Source organism: Myxine glutinosa, chromosome 2, assembly GCF_964187855.1.
Source record: "Myxine glutinosa chromosome 2, kmMyxGlut1.1, whole genome shotgun sequence".
Taxonomy (NCBI): Eukaryota; Metazoa; Chordata; class Myxini; order Myxiniformes; family Myxinidae; genus Myxine; species Myxine glutinosa.
Genome location: NC_136262.1, coordinates 111526365 through 111545077, shown reverse-complemented (window position 1 = coordinate 111545077; position 18713 = coordinate 111526365). Strand labels below are relative to the sequence as shown.

General features: G+C 44.2%; 1 pseudogene; it reads right to left on the bottom strand.

Annotated features, from left to right (window-relative positions):
- Window positions 1-5438: 5438 nt before the first annotated feature.
- Window positions 5439-18713, bottom strand: part of LOC144890791 (outer mitochondrial transmembrane helix translocase pseudogene) — a 52715-nt pseudogene continuing 39440 nt past the window's right edge.

The window sequence follows — 18713 nt, the reverse complement described above, 5'->3', positions numbered from 1 at the left end:
CAAATAGAGACTTGTTTAAAATATTAAATAAAAATGAACTTCTCAAAGTTATGAAATATAAAACTCTTTTAGAAATCGTCAACAAATCTTATTGGTATCCTATTATGAGAAAAATAATTATAGATACAAGAATATCTCAAAATCCAGATGAGTATATGTATAATATTCTTTGGGGTTCAAACTCAAGGGTAGCAAGGGATGAGGAAGGAGTTGAAGAAGAGAAGGAGGAAAGAGAGAAAAAGGAGAAGGAGGAAAGGGAGAGGGAGGAGAAGGAGGAGAGGGAGAAAAAGGAGGAGGAGAGGGAGAAAAAGGAGAAGGAGGAAGGAGAGAAAAGGGAGAAGGAGGAAAGAGAGAAAAAGAAGAAGGAGGAGAGGGAGAAAAAGGAGAAGGAGGAGAGGGAGGAAAGGGAGCAAAGAGAGAGGGAGGAAAAATATAAAAAGATGGAAATCAGTGAGATTCGTAAAAGATTGAGTGTATTACAGCAAATAAATCAATCTCAACGCACCGAAGAGGAAATTAAAGAATTAACAACTCTTATGAAGATAATGGTTTCAAAAATAACAACGTTAATGTCTTCAATTTCAGGGAGGAGATTTAAACGAGAAAGTGGTGAAGAAGAAGAAGAAGAAGAAGGAAAAGATTATGTGATTGATGATGTTGGTGTCATTGACTTTAGTTAGTTTTTATTTGTAAATAAATGGAGGAGAGAGTGAAGGCATTCCTTAGGATTCTTTATGTTTTAAAAATAAAGATTGAAATGTATATGTTGAAAACCAAAAAGGTTTTGATACTCTGTCGGAATTTTTCTGATAAATAAATATGAGTTATTGTCTCAAATGTAAAAAGAAAACTAAATCTAAAAATATCTCTTATGTTAAAGCTAAAAATAATAGAGTTTATCAAAAAGGAATATGTCAAGTATGTGGCTCTAAAAAGTGCCAATTCATCTCTCCTAAAAGAGGAGGAGACATACAAAAGTTTCTGTCAGGAAGTAAATTTACAACAACTGGAATTCCAGGGGAATTACACCTTCCAGGGTATTCTTTCTGTGGTCCAGGAACAAACTTGGATAAAAGATTAGATGAGGCTGACAATCCTAAACCTTGGTCTAAACCTACAAATAGGGTTGACGAAGTGTGTATGAAGCATGATATTGCTTATGGGAAAACCACTACGTTGACTGAAAAACATAAAGCCGACAGCGAAATGTTGTATAATTTGTCTTTGATACAAAATCCAACGTTGAGAGAGAAAGTTGATAGGTTTATTGTGAGAAATTTGATAAATGCTAAATTGAAACTTGGTCTTGGTTATTCCTCAAAAAACTATTAGGCTCTAATGATGTCATCAAGACTGAGGAGCTTTTGGCTGAAGAATTACACAAACCTATAATCACAAAGTTTAAAAGAAGGAAGGTTTATTCTAAATACACCGACCACATATGGTCCGCTGATTTAATTGAATTGAATAATGACAGGGGATACAGGTATGCTTTAACCGTTATTGATTTGAGGAGTAGATTTGCCTGGGTTGTCCCTTTAAAAAATAAAAGGGGTGATACTTTAATGTTAGCCTTTAAGCTAATATTTGATCGGGATAAAAGGAAACCAAAGAAGTTATGGACTGATGAGGGAACAGAGTTCTATAACAAAATATTCATGAAATTTCTTAAGGGGAAGGGTATTAAATTATACAGCACCTTTAATGAAGGAAAGGCAGTTGTTATTGAGCGTTTTAATCGTACTTTAAAAGAGAAATTATATAAAAAATTCACACAACTCGGTTCTCAAAAATGGGTGTATTTAATTCAGGATATTGTAGATAATTACAATAATACAGTTCATTCATCAACAAAATCAAAACCATCAGAAACATTTACAAAATTAGAATATGAAAAGGAGATTAATTTGAGAAAGCCCAAGTTTAAAGTTGGTGATATTGTAAGAATATACAAATGGAAAAGTCATTTTGAGAAAGGTTATACACAAAAATGGACTCGTGAATTATTTAAAATCATTGATGTAATGGATACAGTCCCTTGGACCTACAAATTATATGATTTAAATGGAGAAGAAATCTTGGGTTCATTTTACTCGCAAGAATTACAAAAAACACAAGTAAGCAGCTAATACCCTTGAAAATAATAAATAAATAAATAAAATGTAATGGGGATACGTTTTTAAATCTGTGAACCCCAAACACAGAATCCCACAACTTTTTAGTTGGGGCTTAACTTTTGTGTGTGTATAATGGGGATACGTTTTTAAATCTGTGAACCCCAAACACAGAATCCCACAACTTTTCAGTTGGGGCTTAACTTTTGTGTGTGTATAATGGGGATACGTTTTTAAATCTGTGAACCCCAAACACAGAATCCCTCAACTTTCCAGTTGGGGCTTAACTTTTGTGTATGTGTGAGTGAGTCATAATAATATACAAACCCTAACCCAACCCCATCCCTAACCCAAACCCATCCCTAACCCAAACCCATCCCTAACCCAACCCCATCCCTAACCCAACCCATTCCCAACCCAACCCCATCCCTAACCCAACCCCATCCCTAACCCAACCCCATCCCTAACCCAACCCCATCCCTAACCCAACCCCATCCCTAACCCTCACATTCAAAATCCCAACCCTAACCCAACCCCATCCCTAACCCAACCCCAACCCATCCCTAACCCTCACATTCAAAATCCCAACCCTAACCCAATCCCATCCCTAACCCAACCCCAACCCTCACATTCAAAATCCCAACCCGAACCCAACCCCATCCCTAACCCAACCCCAACCCTAACCCTCACATTCAAAATCCCAACCCTAACCCAACCCCATCCCTAACCCAACCCCATCCCTAACCCTCACATTCAAAATCCCACCCAAACCGTAACATAATCTTTTTTTTCTTCTTTTTAAAAAATATGTATTTCATTTTTTTTTTTTTCCTCTTCTTCCAATTCTGTCTTTCAAGGCTTTCAAGTTTGAAGAAGTAGAAATGGGAAGAAAGAATTTTCCAGCATTTTCTTCCTCGAACTTTCTTGATATTGCTTAAATCAAGCGTCATTAAACAAAGAACATTGTTCATTGCTTTAGAATCCAAAGAGTCTCCAAGATGGACCCCACAGGTAGAGTCTCCAAAATAAAACCAACTTTCCAAGTTCCCAAGGTATAACCACATTCCTGTTGAGCCTCCAAGATAGGTATCACATTCCGAGTCATCAAAACAAAACCCCCATTCCGAGTCTCCAAAAATATAACCATCTTTCCAAGTCCCCAAGGTAGAACCACAATTTTCAGAAATATTTGGGGTTTCCGTGATAAGTCTCACATAGTATAACTGCGGACCATCAGGGAAAACTTCCCTTTCCCAATTTTTTAGGGTTTCTATGATGTGTCTCACATAGTATAACTGCGGACCATCAGGGAGAACTCTCCTTGCCCAATTTTTTAGGGTTTCTATGATGTGTCTCACATAGTATAACTGCGGACCATCAGGGAGAATTCCCGTTTCCCAATTTTTTAGGGTTTCTATGATGTGTCTCACATAGTATAACTGCGGACCATCAGGGAGAACTCTCCTTGCCCAATTTTTTAGGGTTTCTATGATGTGTCTCACATAGTATAACTGCGGACCATCAGGGAGAATTCCCATTTCACAATTTTTTAGGGTTTCTATGATGTGTCTCACATAGTATAACTGCGGACCATCAGGGAGAACTCCCCTTTCCCAATTTTCAGAAATTTGTGGGTCTCCAATGTATGACTTGTATTCTGGCTCATCAAGGTAGAACTTGTTCAGTGGGTTTTGTTTTGATAACTCACAACAAGTATCATCATGGTAAAACTCTTTTTCAGGATTTTGTGGATCTCCAAGGTATAACTCTTTGGCTGGGTCATCAAGGTAGAACTCGTTCTGGGGGTCTTGGTTGTTCAAAATGTCTTCAAACAAAAAAATAACTTCATCCCAAGTTGTGTTAAAAGCAGAATTTTCATTTCGTATCTCAGATACAATTTCCTGTGAAAGAAAATAACAATGTATTAATTTAATACAATATTTTTATTTGTATAAATCAAGCTCTATGAATATTAAAATAAACTTTGTTAACTCTTACATGAGTCTCATCTAAAAAAAAAAAAAAAAAAAAAAAAATTAAATAAATAAATAAATAAATAAACAAACTTACCTCCATTGATAAGAGGTTCGAGTCCAGTTCATCAATCTGAAGGTTGAGTTCTACACAGGTAGTAGGACTCCAAGGAATAGCAAAGTTATCCCATTCCATTTCGGCATAGGAGTCCATTCTCAAGTGAAGCAGAAAGCGTGTTTGAAAAAGCCTGTGTGGTCGGTGCCTTTTATAAGAAGGGCTGGGTGTGTGTCATTTCCTGTGGAAATTCCCTGGGCGTGTCTTAACTGGAAATGATGTGATGGAAATTCCCTGAAAATGATGTTATGTATTACCTGGAAATGATACAATGCTGAAGAGTTTATAAAGTGGGTGGGACTTAGCAAAAGTGGGCGGAGCTTAGCAAAAGGGGCGGGACATAGCAAAAAGTGGGCGTGGCTTAACAAAAAGTGGGCGGGGCTTAGTAAAAGGTGGGCGTGGCTTACCAAAAAGTGGGCGGGGTTTTTCCAAAAAGTGGACGGAGCTTAACAAAAGGTGGGCAGAGCCTACCAAAAAGTGTGTGGCACTGGAGGCGCTCAAATAAGAACATTGAGGGAGGTTTACCATTTTATCTTAGCTCAGTTAAAATATCTTAATAAAGAACCAAACTCAAACATATTTTTTGTTAATATATTAGATGGTGAAGAGAGTTGTAGGAGAATTAAATTATTTCCCACGCATAAACAAATATTTGTAGGGTCGTTGTTTGAGTGGGTTATATTCACCAGATGATATTAAGAGTAAAAGGTTAAAAGGTTCATAAGGTCAGAAGGATCACAGGTGTTTAAGTGGTCTAATGAATAAGGATAACATGTCAAAAGGTTAGAAGGTTCGTAAAGAACAGGGTGAGAGAAATAGAGGTCTTTAGGGGCAATGAGGGAGGGAAAGAATTAATATGGAAGTGAATGGGTCAATGTTTGAGTGGGTCAAAGATTAATCTGCCAGATGATATGTAGAAGAAGGATGATAGGTCTATAAGAGAAAACAAATATTTGTAGTGTTTGAGTGGTCTAATGAACAACATTAAGGATAGGTACTACAGACAAAAGGTTCATAAAGATGAGGGTGGGAGAAATAGAGGTGTTTATGATTATTTTTGAAAAAGACAAGGGGGTAAATGACATTAGATAGGGATTTCCCATGTTAAACGGAGGTGTCCCAGAAGCAACATTATTACACTACTCACAGTATTCATCAACAAAAAAACCACGATCGGCAAGCACAAGATCCCCTGGCATCAGTTTATTCATGAGGTCACTGTTTTCCGTTCTCTCAGTGTCTGTTGCCCTTCCTCCCCAACACTTGCTTAGGAAGCATATTGAGCCCTGTGGTGTTATACCAATTAGAAACTTTACAGTTGAATGGTGCTTGTAGTTGCTCCACACTTGTGCCCTTGCCAGTAAATTGGACGGCTGCTCTACAAACACTTCAGTGCAGTCAATAATAACTGCACATTTCCTGAAAGATTTCCTGAACGATGACGGCATACTGAGACGGAGAGCGTCACGACTGGGCCAGTGTATCAGCGACTGAGTCTTTACAAACATTACATCAAGAACGCGGTGGAAGTTTCGTGAAACAGTTGACTGGCTGACTCCGAATCTGTAAGCTCGGTCCTCGTCAAAAATGTTCAATCGCAACTTCATGAGGAACATTAGCACTTGACCAAACTTTGTGAGTTTTTTACAAGTTGGGAGAGCACATGATGTAAACATGAAGAGTGGCAAAAAAAATTGCCCAAGAAGGAAGTCCCGTGTAAAATCGGAGTTTTGCATCGTTGTTCTGAAAGTGTTCTTCCTGCAGACCTGTTGCTCTTATCTTTTCTTCCAGGTCACACACTTGAGTTTTGAGGGAAATATTGTCCTTCTGTAGTTCCTCCACGTTTTTTCCAGTGCACGAATGGCTCTGAAAGACAGTTCCGTTTGGGTTTCAGTCCCTCCAACAGGTGGAATCTGCTCATGAATGGAGCACTGCTCAGTATTTGCATTGTGTAGTTCCAGCAGTACTGCTGCAGTAGCAGTATTGCTTGCCCTCTGAAAGGGGGCGAACTTCCATTTCTAAGGGTGTGTGACGTCATATGCATAAGGTCCATTCACGAAGGTCGCTTCCGGCCCAGCCGTCGGTAGCCATGGCAACCGACGACAGAGACACGTCATCATCAAGGTCTTCGTCCTTCAGCACGAGGTTGAGAATGGCGAGACGCTCATCGACGCCCGGTGCGGGAATGTGATAACGTTGGGGGAGCCGGCGCAAGATGGCCGGATTCACTTCCTGCGGGCGGTTGGTGGCCACGAAGACCACGACCGTGTTGCCGTGGTCCGTCGTCAGCCCGTCCCACAGCGCCATGGACTGAGCTTTCATCATGGCCGTGGCCTCGTGGTCCGAGGACGATCGACAGCGAAGGAAAGCGTCGATCTCTTAGATGAAAATGATTGTCGGCTGCAGCTTCAGCGCCAATGAAAACACGGCCGCCGTGAGCTTCTGCGACTCTCCGTACCACTTATCGGTCAGAGTGGAGGGCTCAGGTTGATGAAGCGACACCTGGACTCCCTGGCGGTGGCTCTGGCCACGAGCGTCTTCCCACAGCCTGGTGGACCGAACAGGAGCACGCCTTTAGGTGGCTGGAGCAGAGCCGACTGCCGGGTAACGGATCGTTTCTGGATGGGCAAGATGACCGTGTCCCTGAGGTCGGACACCACCGAGTCCAAGCCGGCGATATCAGACCACGACATGGACATGGAAACCGGGTCCACCAGGTTGTGGCGATCACAGTCTCGTACTCGTTCAAAGGCTCGTACACTGGAAAATTGGAAAAATTGAAAAAACAATGTGGCCTATTTTAATCCCAGGGGTCCCAGGAATACCCACCCAAAATAACGTTGCGATCGGTTGAGCCGTTTTTGAGGTACCTTCGAACGGACAGACGGACATTTGGTGAATTATAGTAAGATGTGAAAAATATTTGGCATGGGTAATCTCAGGGTTAGATGTAAATTTAAGGGTGGTTTTTGTGTGAGGCAGTGGTGGTGGTCACTGACATCAGTGGCACCATTATTGATCCAGGTGTGTTGGACCAAAGTGTTGGAGGCTGGAAAAAAAATTGTTAGGTTAGCAGGACCCAGCCTTCAACTCGCTACTAAATATTGGCTTCTAGATTGTGCCAATATTTGGGACACAGGGTTGTGAAGATGTAGCTGTGTAGTCTGGAGGTCAACGTGGTGCTATGGGTGTCCGAGTTGTGTGGACCATGTCTTCTGGAAGAGTCTCCTGGTGGAGCATGGCTGCCTGCTGGACCTTGGCATGGTCAGGTGTGTGTGGGCACTGGGTGCTGCAGTTGTGTGGACTGGGGGATTTGGGTGGTGCAGGTGACGTGATGTGGATGCCACGCATTGCGACCGCTGCCCCCAGGGCCGATTTTTTGGGGGAATGGTAGTGTTGGCAGCAGGTGCTCACCACATAGGCCAGCTGGTGCGAGAGCAGCTGTGTTCCTCGCAGGGGGGCCGAAGGATGGATGGTGGTTCGCACCCTTATGGACACTCATGGGCCATGTTAGCGTTTCGGCTGCTCAGGTTGTCCCGATGACCCTTGCACGGTAGAGGTGTGGAGCTGTCATAGCCAAATGTAGTAGTGTCGTGATGGTCATCACTGGAGGCGGATCCACATACCTGCCAGTACAGTAGGGACAAAAGGAAATTTGGTGAATTTGATTGGTCCAATCCAATTGGTCCCCCCCCCCCCGTCCCCCCCCCCCGTCAGTGTTTTGTGAATATGGGTTCTTTCCTTCATAGTATTTGCTTGTTTCTTTGATTTTATTTTCTCCCCCCTGCCTCTCACGAGCATCTTACCCTTTGTCCGGCGTTTTGAAAACAGAACAAACAAATAAACAAACAAAACAAAATTCTATATTAATTCTTTCTCTCCTCCCGGACACGTGCTTGTTCGCCCTCCTCCTCGTCTCGACTTGTGCCCCGCCCCCTGTATCTCGTTTTTCTTCCACCTCTGCTCCTGCTTTCTCAAATCCACGTTCCCACTTAGAGACTTTTCCCAGATTGTTTTTCATGGTTTTGTTTAAATATTATTTAAATATGTTTAAACTGCAGCCGTGATGCTGACGCCGCCCTCCCCCCCCCCCCCCAGAATTTCCATGTTTAAAACGTTTCCCAGTGTATACCCTGGATCAGAATAGGTACACCGTATCCCTGCATGTCGTAAGAGACGACTAAGAGGGTTGGCGTCAGGAAGGGCATCCGGCCATAAAAACATTGCCTCAAAAAGAGAACCATGACAATTACAACAACATATGGGCAGGGTACAGCCCGAAGTGGAGATCGGTTTCTGAGGTTTGGGACATGGAATGTAGGGACAATGACAGGGAGATCAGGAGAAGTGGTGGAAGTATTGGTCAGAAGAAGAGTGGACATATGTTGTGTGCAAGAGACGAGATGGAAGGGAAGTGGTGTGAGAATGGTGAAGGGTAGGCAGGGACAGAAATACAAGTTTATGTGGCAAGGGTGCCTGGAGGGCGTGAATGGTGTTGGTGTCCTGTTTTCTGAGGAGTTTGTAGACAGTGTGGTGAATGTGACGAGAGTGAGTGATAGGTTGATGATGGTGAAAATGATGATTGGAAAGCTCTTGGTGAACGTCATCTCGGGATATGCTCCGCAGGTTGGTCGAAGCGATGAAGAGAAGGACAAGTTCTGGTGTGCGATGGAGAAGCTGATTGAAAACATGAAAGATGAGGAAGTTGTTGTGGTAGGAGAAGACCTAAATGGACATGTGGGAAGGAGTATGGATGGTTTTGAGGGAGTTCATGGGGGTTACGGATATGGTGTGAGAAATGGAGAAGGTGAAAGGATTTTGGAGTTTGCTGATGGAGCTGATTTGTTGATTTGTAATACCCAGTTCCAGAAAGAGGATAATAAGCTTGTTACATACACGTCAGGTGGGTCGACGACAACCGTTGACTACCTGATGGTGCGTAGGCGAGATAGGGGGCACCTCCGGGACACAAAGGTGATCCCGGGGGAGGAGGCTGTTTCACAGCACCACTTGGTTGTCTGCGACATAAGGGTGAAAGGTGCGAGGAGAGCTCGGCGGGTGAAGTACCAACCGAGAATGAAGGTGTGGAGGTTGAAAGAGGTGACAGTAAGGGAGGAATTAAAAGAGAGGCTGAGTACGGTCGAGGATGATGTGGTTGAGCTTGAAAGTGGTTGGATGTCAATGAAAGCTAGTCTGTTGGGAGCCGTTGGTGCGGTATGTGGCTGGACAAAAGGACCACCGAGGCACTCGGAAACATGGTGGTGGGATGATGAAGTTGGAAAGAGGATTGACGAGAAGAGGAAGAAGTTCAAGGAGTCGCAGAAGGCGAAGGGTACAGGAGCAGAAACAGCAGAGCATGAAAGTTATAAGGCAGCCAGGAAGGCTGCAAAGAAAGAGGTAGCAAAGGCGCAGGAGGCATGTAGGAAAATGTTCGGAGAACGCTTGGATTCGGAAGAGGGTCAGAAAGCAGTATTCAGGATTGCAAAGCAGATAGCGGAAAAGAGGTGTGATGTGATGGGGGTGAGTTGCTTGAAGGATGAAGTGGGACAAATCGTTGTCAACCAAGATGGAATTAAAGGAAGATGGAAAAGATATATGGAAATGCTGTTGAATACAGAGAATGAATGGGATGGCAACATAGAGAGTAACCCAGTTTTAGGACCGGCAGAGAAGATAACTGAGAAGGAAGTTGAGGAAGCGATAAAAGCAATGAAGAGGAGAAAAGCGGGAGGGCCGACGGGAGTTGTGGGAGATATGTTGAAGGCAGCAGGAAGTTGGGGTGTGAAGAGAATGACAGAGATCTGTAATCTGGTGGTGAAAGAAGGCCGCATTCAAGTGGATTGGGAACTGAGTACCATCGTCCCTCTATACAAGGGGAAAGGTGACCCTCTGGAGTGTGGCTCGTACCGAGCGATAAAGTTATTGGAGCATGGAATGAAGGTATTGGAAAGGGTGTTGGAGAGGAGGATAAGGAAGAAAGTGAAGATCGACGAAATGCAGTTTGGATTTATGCCAGGAAGAGGAACGATAGATGCGCTTTTCATTGTGAGGCAGTTGCAGGAGAAGTACATGGAGAAGAGGAAGAAGTTGTTTCTTGGGTTTGTTGACCTGGAGAAAGCATTCGATAGGGTTTCACGCAAAGTATTGACATGGGCATTGAGGAAGTTTAGGAGTGGAGGAATTGTTGATCAGAGTAGTGATGGCAATGTACAAAAGAGCGTGCACAGCTGTAAGGACGAAGGACGGGAACAGTGGTGAGTTTGAGGTGAAGGTGGGAGTGCATCAGGGGTCGGTACTAAGTCCACTACTATTTGTAGCTGTGATGGAGGTGCTGGCTCAGAACGTAAAGGAGGGTTTACCGTGGGAGTTGTTGTATGCAGATGATCTGGTGTTGATTGCGGAAAGTATGGATGGACTGAAGGAAAAGATGAACAAGTGGAAGGAATGTATGGATACAAAAGGTCTGAAGGTGAATATCGGAAAGACGAAGGTGATGGCAAGTGGTAAAGCATGTGGTGAGGTGGAAAGTACTGGGAAGTGGCCCTGTGCTGTGTGTAGAAAGGGTGTCGGAGTGAACTCCATTCAATGTACAATGTGCGCTGAGTGGGTTCATCAAAAATGTAGTGGTCTGAGAGGGTCATTAACCAGTGTGGCAGCTTTTCTTTCTTTTTTTTCTTCTTTTTTTTTGTATACAGAATCGAGGCTCGTGAAAGAGCTAAAAGAGCTTCTTCTTTTTTTTGTATACTGAATCGAGGCTCGTGAAAGTGCTGACATTTACTTCACAAACAAATCAACCAGACAAACAAAATATATAAAAAGAGGGAGCGGAAGACAAGAGAATGGGAAGCACACAAACACTTGAGAGCACACAACATTTAAGAGCAGGGAGATGTGTGGGAGGGAGAGGGCTTGGGGGGAGGAGGCGTGGGAAGGGGGAGGGGGGGGGTGGGAGAAGTATAAACACAAGGACACCAAGGACTTCCAGGACAGAAGTTGGTATTTCAAAAAGTGGAATTGGGGTGAAATTATCGGGGATAGAAAAGATCAAGGTTTTTGTTTTATTTTTGGGGAACAACAAAATGTTGTTTTTTTATTGTTGTGTAATGAATTGTTGTAAAATGTCACCCTCCGTCCTGCATTTGTTGTTGTATAAAAGTCAAAGGGCGTTCCCGTAGTTAATTCCATAAAGCATACACGCAGGACACCATATCTCCCTGTTCAGTAGTTATATCCTTATTATGTGTATTAGTGTAAGGCTGTGTCTTCCATTAATATAAATACTCCATTGCACCAAGTGAAATAAGAGTAGATTCCCTTCACCTTCCCCTTCCAACAATTGCCAACTGTTCCCTCCGCGACTCCATTCGCCACGAGGTCGGCTCGGAGAAGAAGGGGGAGGAGCTGCCGAATCCTGGGCGTGCCCGCCCATCGTCATCAAGGGCGGAGCCAGAGGGCCGTGCCGACCAATCAGGGCCGAGGCGAACTCACCGATGGGCGTGTTCTAGAGGCCGGGGGCTTGATTTGCCCGCGGGGTTATAAAGAGCGCGCGCGGAAGCCGTGGAAAAGAAGTGCGCACGAGGGCGAAGCAAGAGAGGAACGTCCTGAGAGAGATACGTCCTAAGATATACGTCCAAAGAGATACATGCAGAGATACGTGCGACGATCAAGTGCAAGCGAGTCAGAGCGGCAAAGTGCGAAGTGCCAAGTAGGGCAAGTGCTGAGTGTGCAGTGCCAAGCGCAAGAGAGTTCTAAGGAGGAGCTTTGGAGAGCGCACGGTGCACCGGAGGGGCTTCACCGTGCAGTTTGGAACCGCGGCTGTTTGGCGATCCCAGCTCGGGTATTGACGGCGGCTATCCGCTCCCGGCCCGACCGATCCCCGCTGAACCTTCCTCCCCCGCCAAGCCATTCCTCCTTCCGATCCTTCCTGCCTGCAAATTCCCAATTCGTGTGAGTCCGTCTTTCGTTTGTTCTGTCCAGGGTTCTAAGTAAGACTGCCATAGATAAGCTAAGGTTCACTGTGTCCGCTTCTTCTTCTTCTGTTTTTATTTTATTATCCTTCCTTCTCCTTGGTTTCTTTGATTGTGTAAATAGTAGGAATAAATTTAGTAGCATTTCCAACCTTTTTGCTTTGGTGTTCTTCTTCTTCACATCCTTCGCTTTAGTCTTTTCCCCATTGAATATCTGTGGCGCGATTCGGCCAACGTTCAGGAATCTGGTTAGTCGGGGTAACTGTTCGGGCGCGGCGGCCATCCGCTCGGCAAACAACATCCTCGCCGCGGTCCCGTAACAATATATATATATATATATATATATATATTGTTACGGACGCGGTTTAGATGTTATTTACCGAGCGGTGGTATTGCCGCGACCGAACAGTTATTCCCCGACTAGACCCCGATTCCACCCAGACGTTGACCAAATCGCGCTATGCCAAATCAATGATAGAAAGGACACGACGACTGGGAAAGAGGAAACGACGCAAGGGGTACAGTTCTCAAGACCTCCGGAGGAGGGTATAATTACAGTGGTGGAGAAAAGGGGTAGATTACAAGGCAGTGAGGTAAAGACACAGAAGAGATGGGCACTTAATTACCGTCTTATCTTAACCCAGACAGACCACAGACAAACGGAACAAGGCGGACTTACACAGGGATTGATGGCAGGAAGGGACAGGTAGGTCGATAGCACAAGGTGCACCTTGGCTCGGGGACAGGATAAAGCACGGTCCAGAAGATGCGGGGAGGCCTCACAGCGCTCGGAGGTGACGTCTTTCTTTCTCCAAGCTCGGCGTGCATCTGACGTCACCTCCCTCTCCCTGCGCATGCTCAGCGGGGAGTGACACGCCCTCGGCTGGTTGGCTCCGCCCCACTGGGGCCGGTCCGCCGCTTCCATTGGGTGCGGGGGTTACCGGGCTCCGCCCTTGACGAGGAGCTGACAGGGAGCCCCTATTTGGTAACCCCGTCGAGCACATGTTCGATGGCGGCTCGTTGGGAAGGCCTGATGCCCTCCCAACACCCCCTACCAACCAAGCCGGAGTGAGGACGCGCACTCCCTGCGCTCGTTGTCGTTGTTGTTGTTGAACTGTGAGGAAGAGCTGCGGGGAGGTATTGGGAGGTCCTAAACTTCCTAACGGTGCCATACAATCACATTCTGGTGCAACGAAGGGTCAGAATTAATGGAAACGAGTCCTTAACTGACATAGACTAAGAATAACTAGCAAGATGTCCTATAGTTGTCTTACATGAGATGCGGTGAACCTGGGCACGACATTTAATGGGGGAAATAGGGGGAGGTCGGGTCTACAGAGTGTTGTTTACAGAAAATGGGACTAGGGAATGGGGGATTGGGGATAGTTGGGAAGTATTGAGGAAATAGGGGAATATTTACAAGTGGATATGGATGGATGCAAATCCCATATCCGCAACAATATGTATATATATATATATATATATATATATATATATATATATATATATATATATATATGTATATATACATATATATATATATATATATATTGTTGCGGATATGAGGACTGTATTTTTTTGATTGTGTGCTTTATTATTATTATTATTGTTTATTCTGCGCCCCCCTGCCTCCGGAGCTGTGTAAAGGTGAAAGGGCATCCCATAATTAGTCCACAAGCATACACGTCAGCCAATAATAGAATACCCCTGTTCGATAGTTATATCTTATTCTGTGTTTTAGAGTAAGGCTGTGTCTCCCATTAATTGAAGTACTCCATTGCACCAGTGAAAGAGAATAGATCCCCTTTCATTCCCATCCCCAAAATCTCCTTTCCTTTCACATCCCCTTTCGTCATTGCCGAGCCTCGATTGCCAATTACCTCCCCTCCAAAACCACCATTGAACAAGGGCTCGGGTCGGGGAAGAGGGGCGTGCCCGCCCGTCGTCATCAAGGGCGGAGCCAGAGGGTCGCATGACCAACCAGGGCCGAGGTGAGCACACCGATGGGCGTGTCCTGAAGGCCGGCGGCTTGATCGTTAGAGGCGCTATAAAGGCGCGCGCGCAAGTGGCGTGAGAGAGTCAGTCAGTGGAGTCGGTGGTCAGTTGGTTGCGTTGGTTGCGGTGAGGAGTCGGTGGTGGTGGTCAGTGGTTGCGTTGGTTGCGGTGAGGAGTCGGTGGTAAAGAGTGAGTGGACCAAGAAAGAGTTGAGGGTTTGGACCGGACGAGTCGGACAAGTCCTGGGAAAGCACGCGACGTCCACAGCAGCCACAACAGCAGCTTGGGGCCTGAACGGCGGTTTTGAGCAGGGCCGCAAAGGAACGGCGGCTGCTAAACGCGCCGATCGTGCTGCAGGACCCCCTTGGACCTTCCTCTCCCTCCAGCCATCCACCTCCTGCCTTTCCACCCTTCTTGTGTACGTGAGTTTGTTTTGTTTGTTCTGTCCCTGGGTTAATTAAGTCTGTATAAGCTAGTATTTGCACTGTGTCACCTGCGTCTTATGTGTTGTAAATAAACTTGATTGCTCCTTTTTGCTTGTGTGTGTACAATAAATCCAATTACTCTTCTGTCCGTCTTCTCGTCTTATTCCTTTTCCTCTTTGCATTTCGTCGTTTTAGTCTTTTCCCAGATTGGGCAGCTGCGGTGCGATACGGCCAAAGTTCTGGGTGAATCGGGTGAGTCGGGGAACAACTGTTCGGTCGCGGAGCCTTCGCTCGGCAAGTAACATCTAAACCGCGATCAGTAACAATATATATATATATATATATATATATATATATATATATATATATATGTGTGTGTGTGTGTGTGTGTGTGTGTGTGTGTATATATATGTGTATATGTGTGTGGATGTACATGTGTGTGTGTGCGTGTGTGTGTGTGTGTGTGTTAGTGTATATGTCTGTATATATATACACCAACCCCTAGCACCTAGCACCCCTAGCTAGGGGTTGGAGAGTGAGGGCCGATTGGAGCGGAGAGTGAGGGCCGATTGGACCGGAGAGGAGTGTGAGGATGTATTGGAGAGGAGTGTGAGGAGGTATTGGAGAGGAGTGTGAGGCTGTATTGGAGAGGAGTGTGAGGAGGTATTGGAGAGGAGTGTGAGGAGGTATTGGAGAGGAGTGTGAGGAGGTATTGGAGGGGAGTGTGAGGAGGAGTGGGATTGGAGAGGCGTGAGGGTGGACAGAGCAGAGTGTCAGGTGGAGAGGAGTGAGGGGTCACATATTTTGTGAAATAAATAAATTGTGTTCATTGCACCATTTCTGGATCTGATGAATTGCCAGTATAGTCAGGTTCACTATGTTAACAAATATAATTTCGTTCAAAATTTTGCGAGATTAGCAAACTTGTACATTTTTGGAATCATCAGAGCATGGAGAATCCGAAAATCAATGTTGGCATTTGCACAGACACCTGCATGGCCGCCATTTTTGATTTTCAAAATGGCCGCCATAAAATACATATTTTGCGCTATCTCGGCTTCTAGTCAACCTAGAAACTTAATTAAATATGCTAATCCTATGTTTTCTGGGTTAAGGAATCCAATAAAGGCCTCAAAATAGTGCTCAGGATTATAGAAAAGCAACAAACAAAGGTAATTGAAAACCATTGTCTTTATATTTGTGATATAACTGTATTACATAATACATTATATTGCAAGTCCTTTGAAGTTATAGGTATGGGTTTATAATAAAGCAAGAAAGCAGCCTTGTTAGTATCAGATTGAACTATAAGTCCTATACACAGGATCTACTAGGTCTACACCGTTCAGGATTATGCTTTTACAGATCTTCATCACTGTTCTGAGGGTCATTTTCGCAAAGGTGTCTATGCAAATGCAAACATTAATTTTTGGATTCCTCATGCTCTGAGTATTCCAGAAATGTATAGTTTTGCTAATCTACCAAAATTTTGAACGAAAAAACATAGTGAACCTGACTAGTAATCATTTTGTAAAATTTAATGTGCAGCATCTAAATCAAGATGTCCAAATGTCACACATGTCCACATGTCCATGACGTCCATGACACACACGTCCATGACGATTCCCACGGGTGACCCCACTGCACTGGCCTGAAAAAGGCCTGTAAAATAAAGCCCATTCATTGAGTCACCCTCACGATTTTATCAAATTCACCATCTGATTTAATTTTTATCGATGGTTTTAGACTCGGTGTCAGAAATAATTCAGAACATTCACGCACACACGGGAAAATGCAGAGATATATTTTTTTAAATCGTGCCATGATGATAAACGAAAATACACCGCCTAAAATAACAGTCGGGGAAAATGTCGACATATATTAAAAATTCGCTTTTTCTTTTCCGTTAAGATATAATACTTTTGATGACAGTCGTCACAAAAACGACATATATTTCTTCGTTCTTATTTCATTCAACATTATTATCCGGAAGTAAAATATGTTTCAGGAAATTACCGAGATATTTCTTTGTTTTTTTTATTTATTAGTTATTTGCGCATACACTTTAAATAGGTTTATTTGAAATCTTTAATTTTCACAATGTAATTTATTTGTCATTTGATGATGACGAGACACTTCCTCTTGAGGATCGTGACAATTCATGCGTTGCGTGGAAACTTCCATTTCCAAAATGAATGAGACGGTCGATGAAGAACGCAGACTTGAACAGGATGCAGCAAGAAAACGAATGAGACGGGCGAACGAGTCCGTCGACGAACGTGAACACAGACTCGCACAGGATGCTGCTGCAACAACGATGAGGTGTGAGAACGAGACCGTCGATGAACGTCAACACAGACTCGCATGGCATGCTGAGCAACAAAGACGTTGGAGGGCTCAGCAAACATATACAACCGCAGCCATAATGAATCCGGCCGTAGTATCCGATAATATTGTTCAAGAGCATAATTGTGGTCCAATGACGTCACCATGTGTGTACTATTCTGCACACCATTTCACAAATGAATCAACAGGACAAGGGGATGGATTTACACTGTGTTGTTCCAAGGGAAAAGTTAAATTGCCTCCACTATTTGCCGTACCTGCTCGACTGCAACAACTTTATCTTGGTGACGATGGAAAATGTCGCAACTTCCGAGACAATATCCGGAATTACAATTCAGCATTAGCTTTTGCATCAATGGGTGCTCAGATCTCATCTCCTCCAGGAAATGGACCGTACTGTTTCAAAATCCACGGTCAAATTTACCATCGCTGTGGTCCATTACATCCATCACATGTACATGAACAAGCACACTTTGCACAATTATTTATTTTGGATACAGCTCAAGCTACAAAGGAACGTATGAATCGACCTGAGAATCGCAGATGTTTGCAAGAATTGATGGCAGAACTGCACAACATACTATCTGATGTTAATCCTTATGTCACATGTTACAAGACTATGTTCGAGCGTGAACAGGAAGAAATCAGGAAAGCTGTCCTTGAAGATCGCCTCCCTTCTACCTTGGAAATGCATTTTCGTCGACTGTGTGCAGACGACCAAAGACGTTACAACATACCAACTGCTGATGAAATTGCTGCTGTCTTCGTTAGTGGGCAAGATGGTGAACCACCTGCAAACAGGGATTTCCAGGTTCATTTGCATGACCAGGGCTTACACAATCTCTCTCCACTTTCCTCTCACATTGATCCCATGACATATCCCATTCTCTTTCCACATGGCGAGCCTGCATGGATGATAAACATGCCTCACCAGCGACAGACTGCGGTTCGAAACAAGGTAACTCATCGTGAATTCTATGCCTACCGACTGGCTATTCGAAATGAATTCAGCACTATCCATTCTTCGGGGAAATTGTTCCAGCAGTATGTTGTCGACGGATATTGCAAGGCAGAAGCAAATCGACTGCAATACTTCAAACAAAATCAGGAAACCCTTAGAGCCATGGAATACAGAGGACTACTGGACCACGTCCAGAACGTTGCTGCTGATAACCAACGTCCTGTCGGTCGTATCGTCATTTTGCCGTCGAGTTTTGCAGGGAGTCCAAGAGCTATGCAGCAGAACTACCAAGATGCTATGGCCATTGTTCGCAAATTCGGAAAACCAGATCTTTTCATCACGTTCACGTGTAATCCAAAATGGACAGAGATACAAGAAAACATCGGACAACACCAACGAGCTGAAGGCAGACCAGATTTAGTGGCACGCGTGTTTCATCTGAAATTAAAAGAGTTAATCGACGATATAACGAAGAAGCACGTGTTGGGCAAAGTACGTGCATTTCTCTACGTCGTCGAGTATCAGAAGCGTGGTCTACCGCATGCCCACATACTACTCATGCTGTGCCAAGAAGATAAAATTTGTACCGCCGAAGACATTGACAGAATTGTTTCCGCACAAATTCCTAATTCAAATGAATCACCAGAGATCCATTCCTTGGTGAAGTCTCACATGATACATGGTCCGTGTGGCACTTTAAATCGCCATTCGATTTGTGTGAAAGATGGAGTGTGCAGTAAAGGCTTTCCAAAAGCGTATGCTGCAGAGACACTTGCGAACATAGATGGCTATGCCCTTTACAAGGGTCCCCCAAATG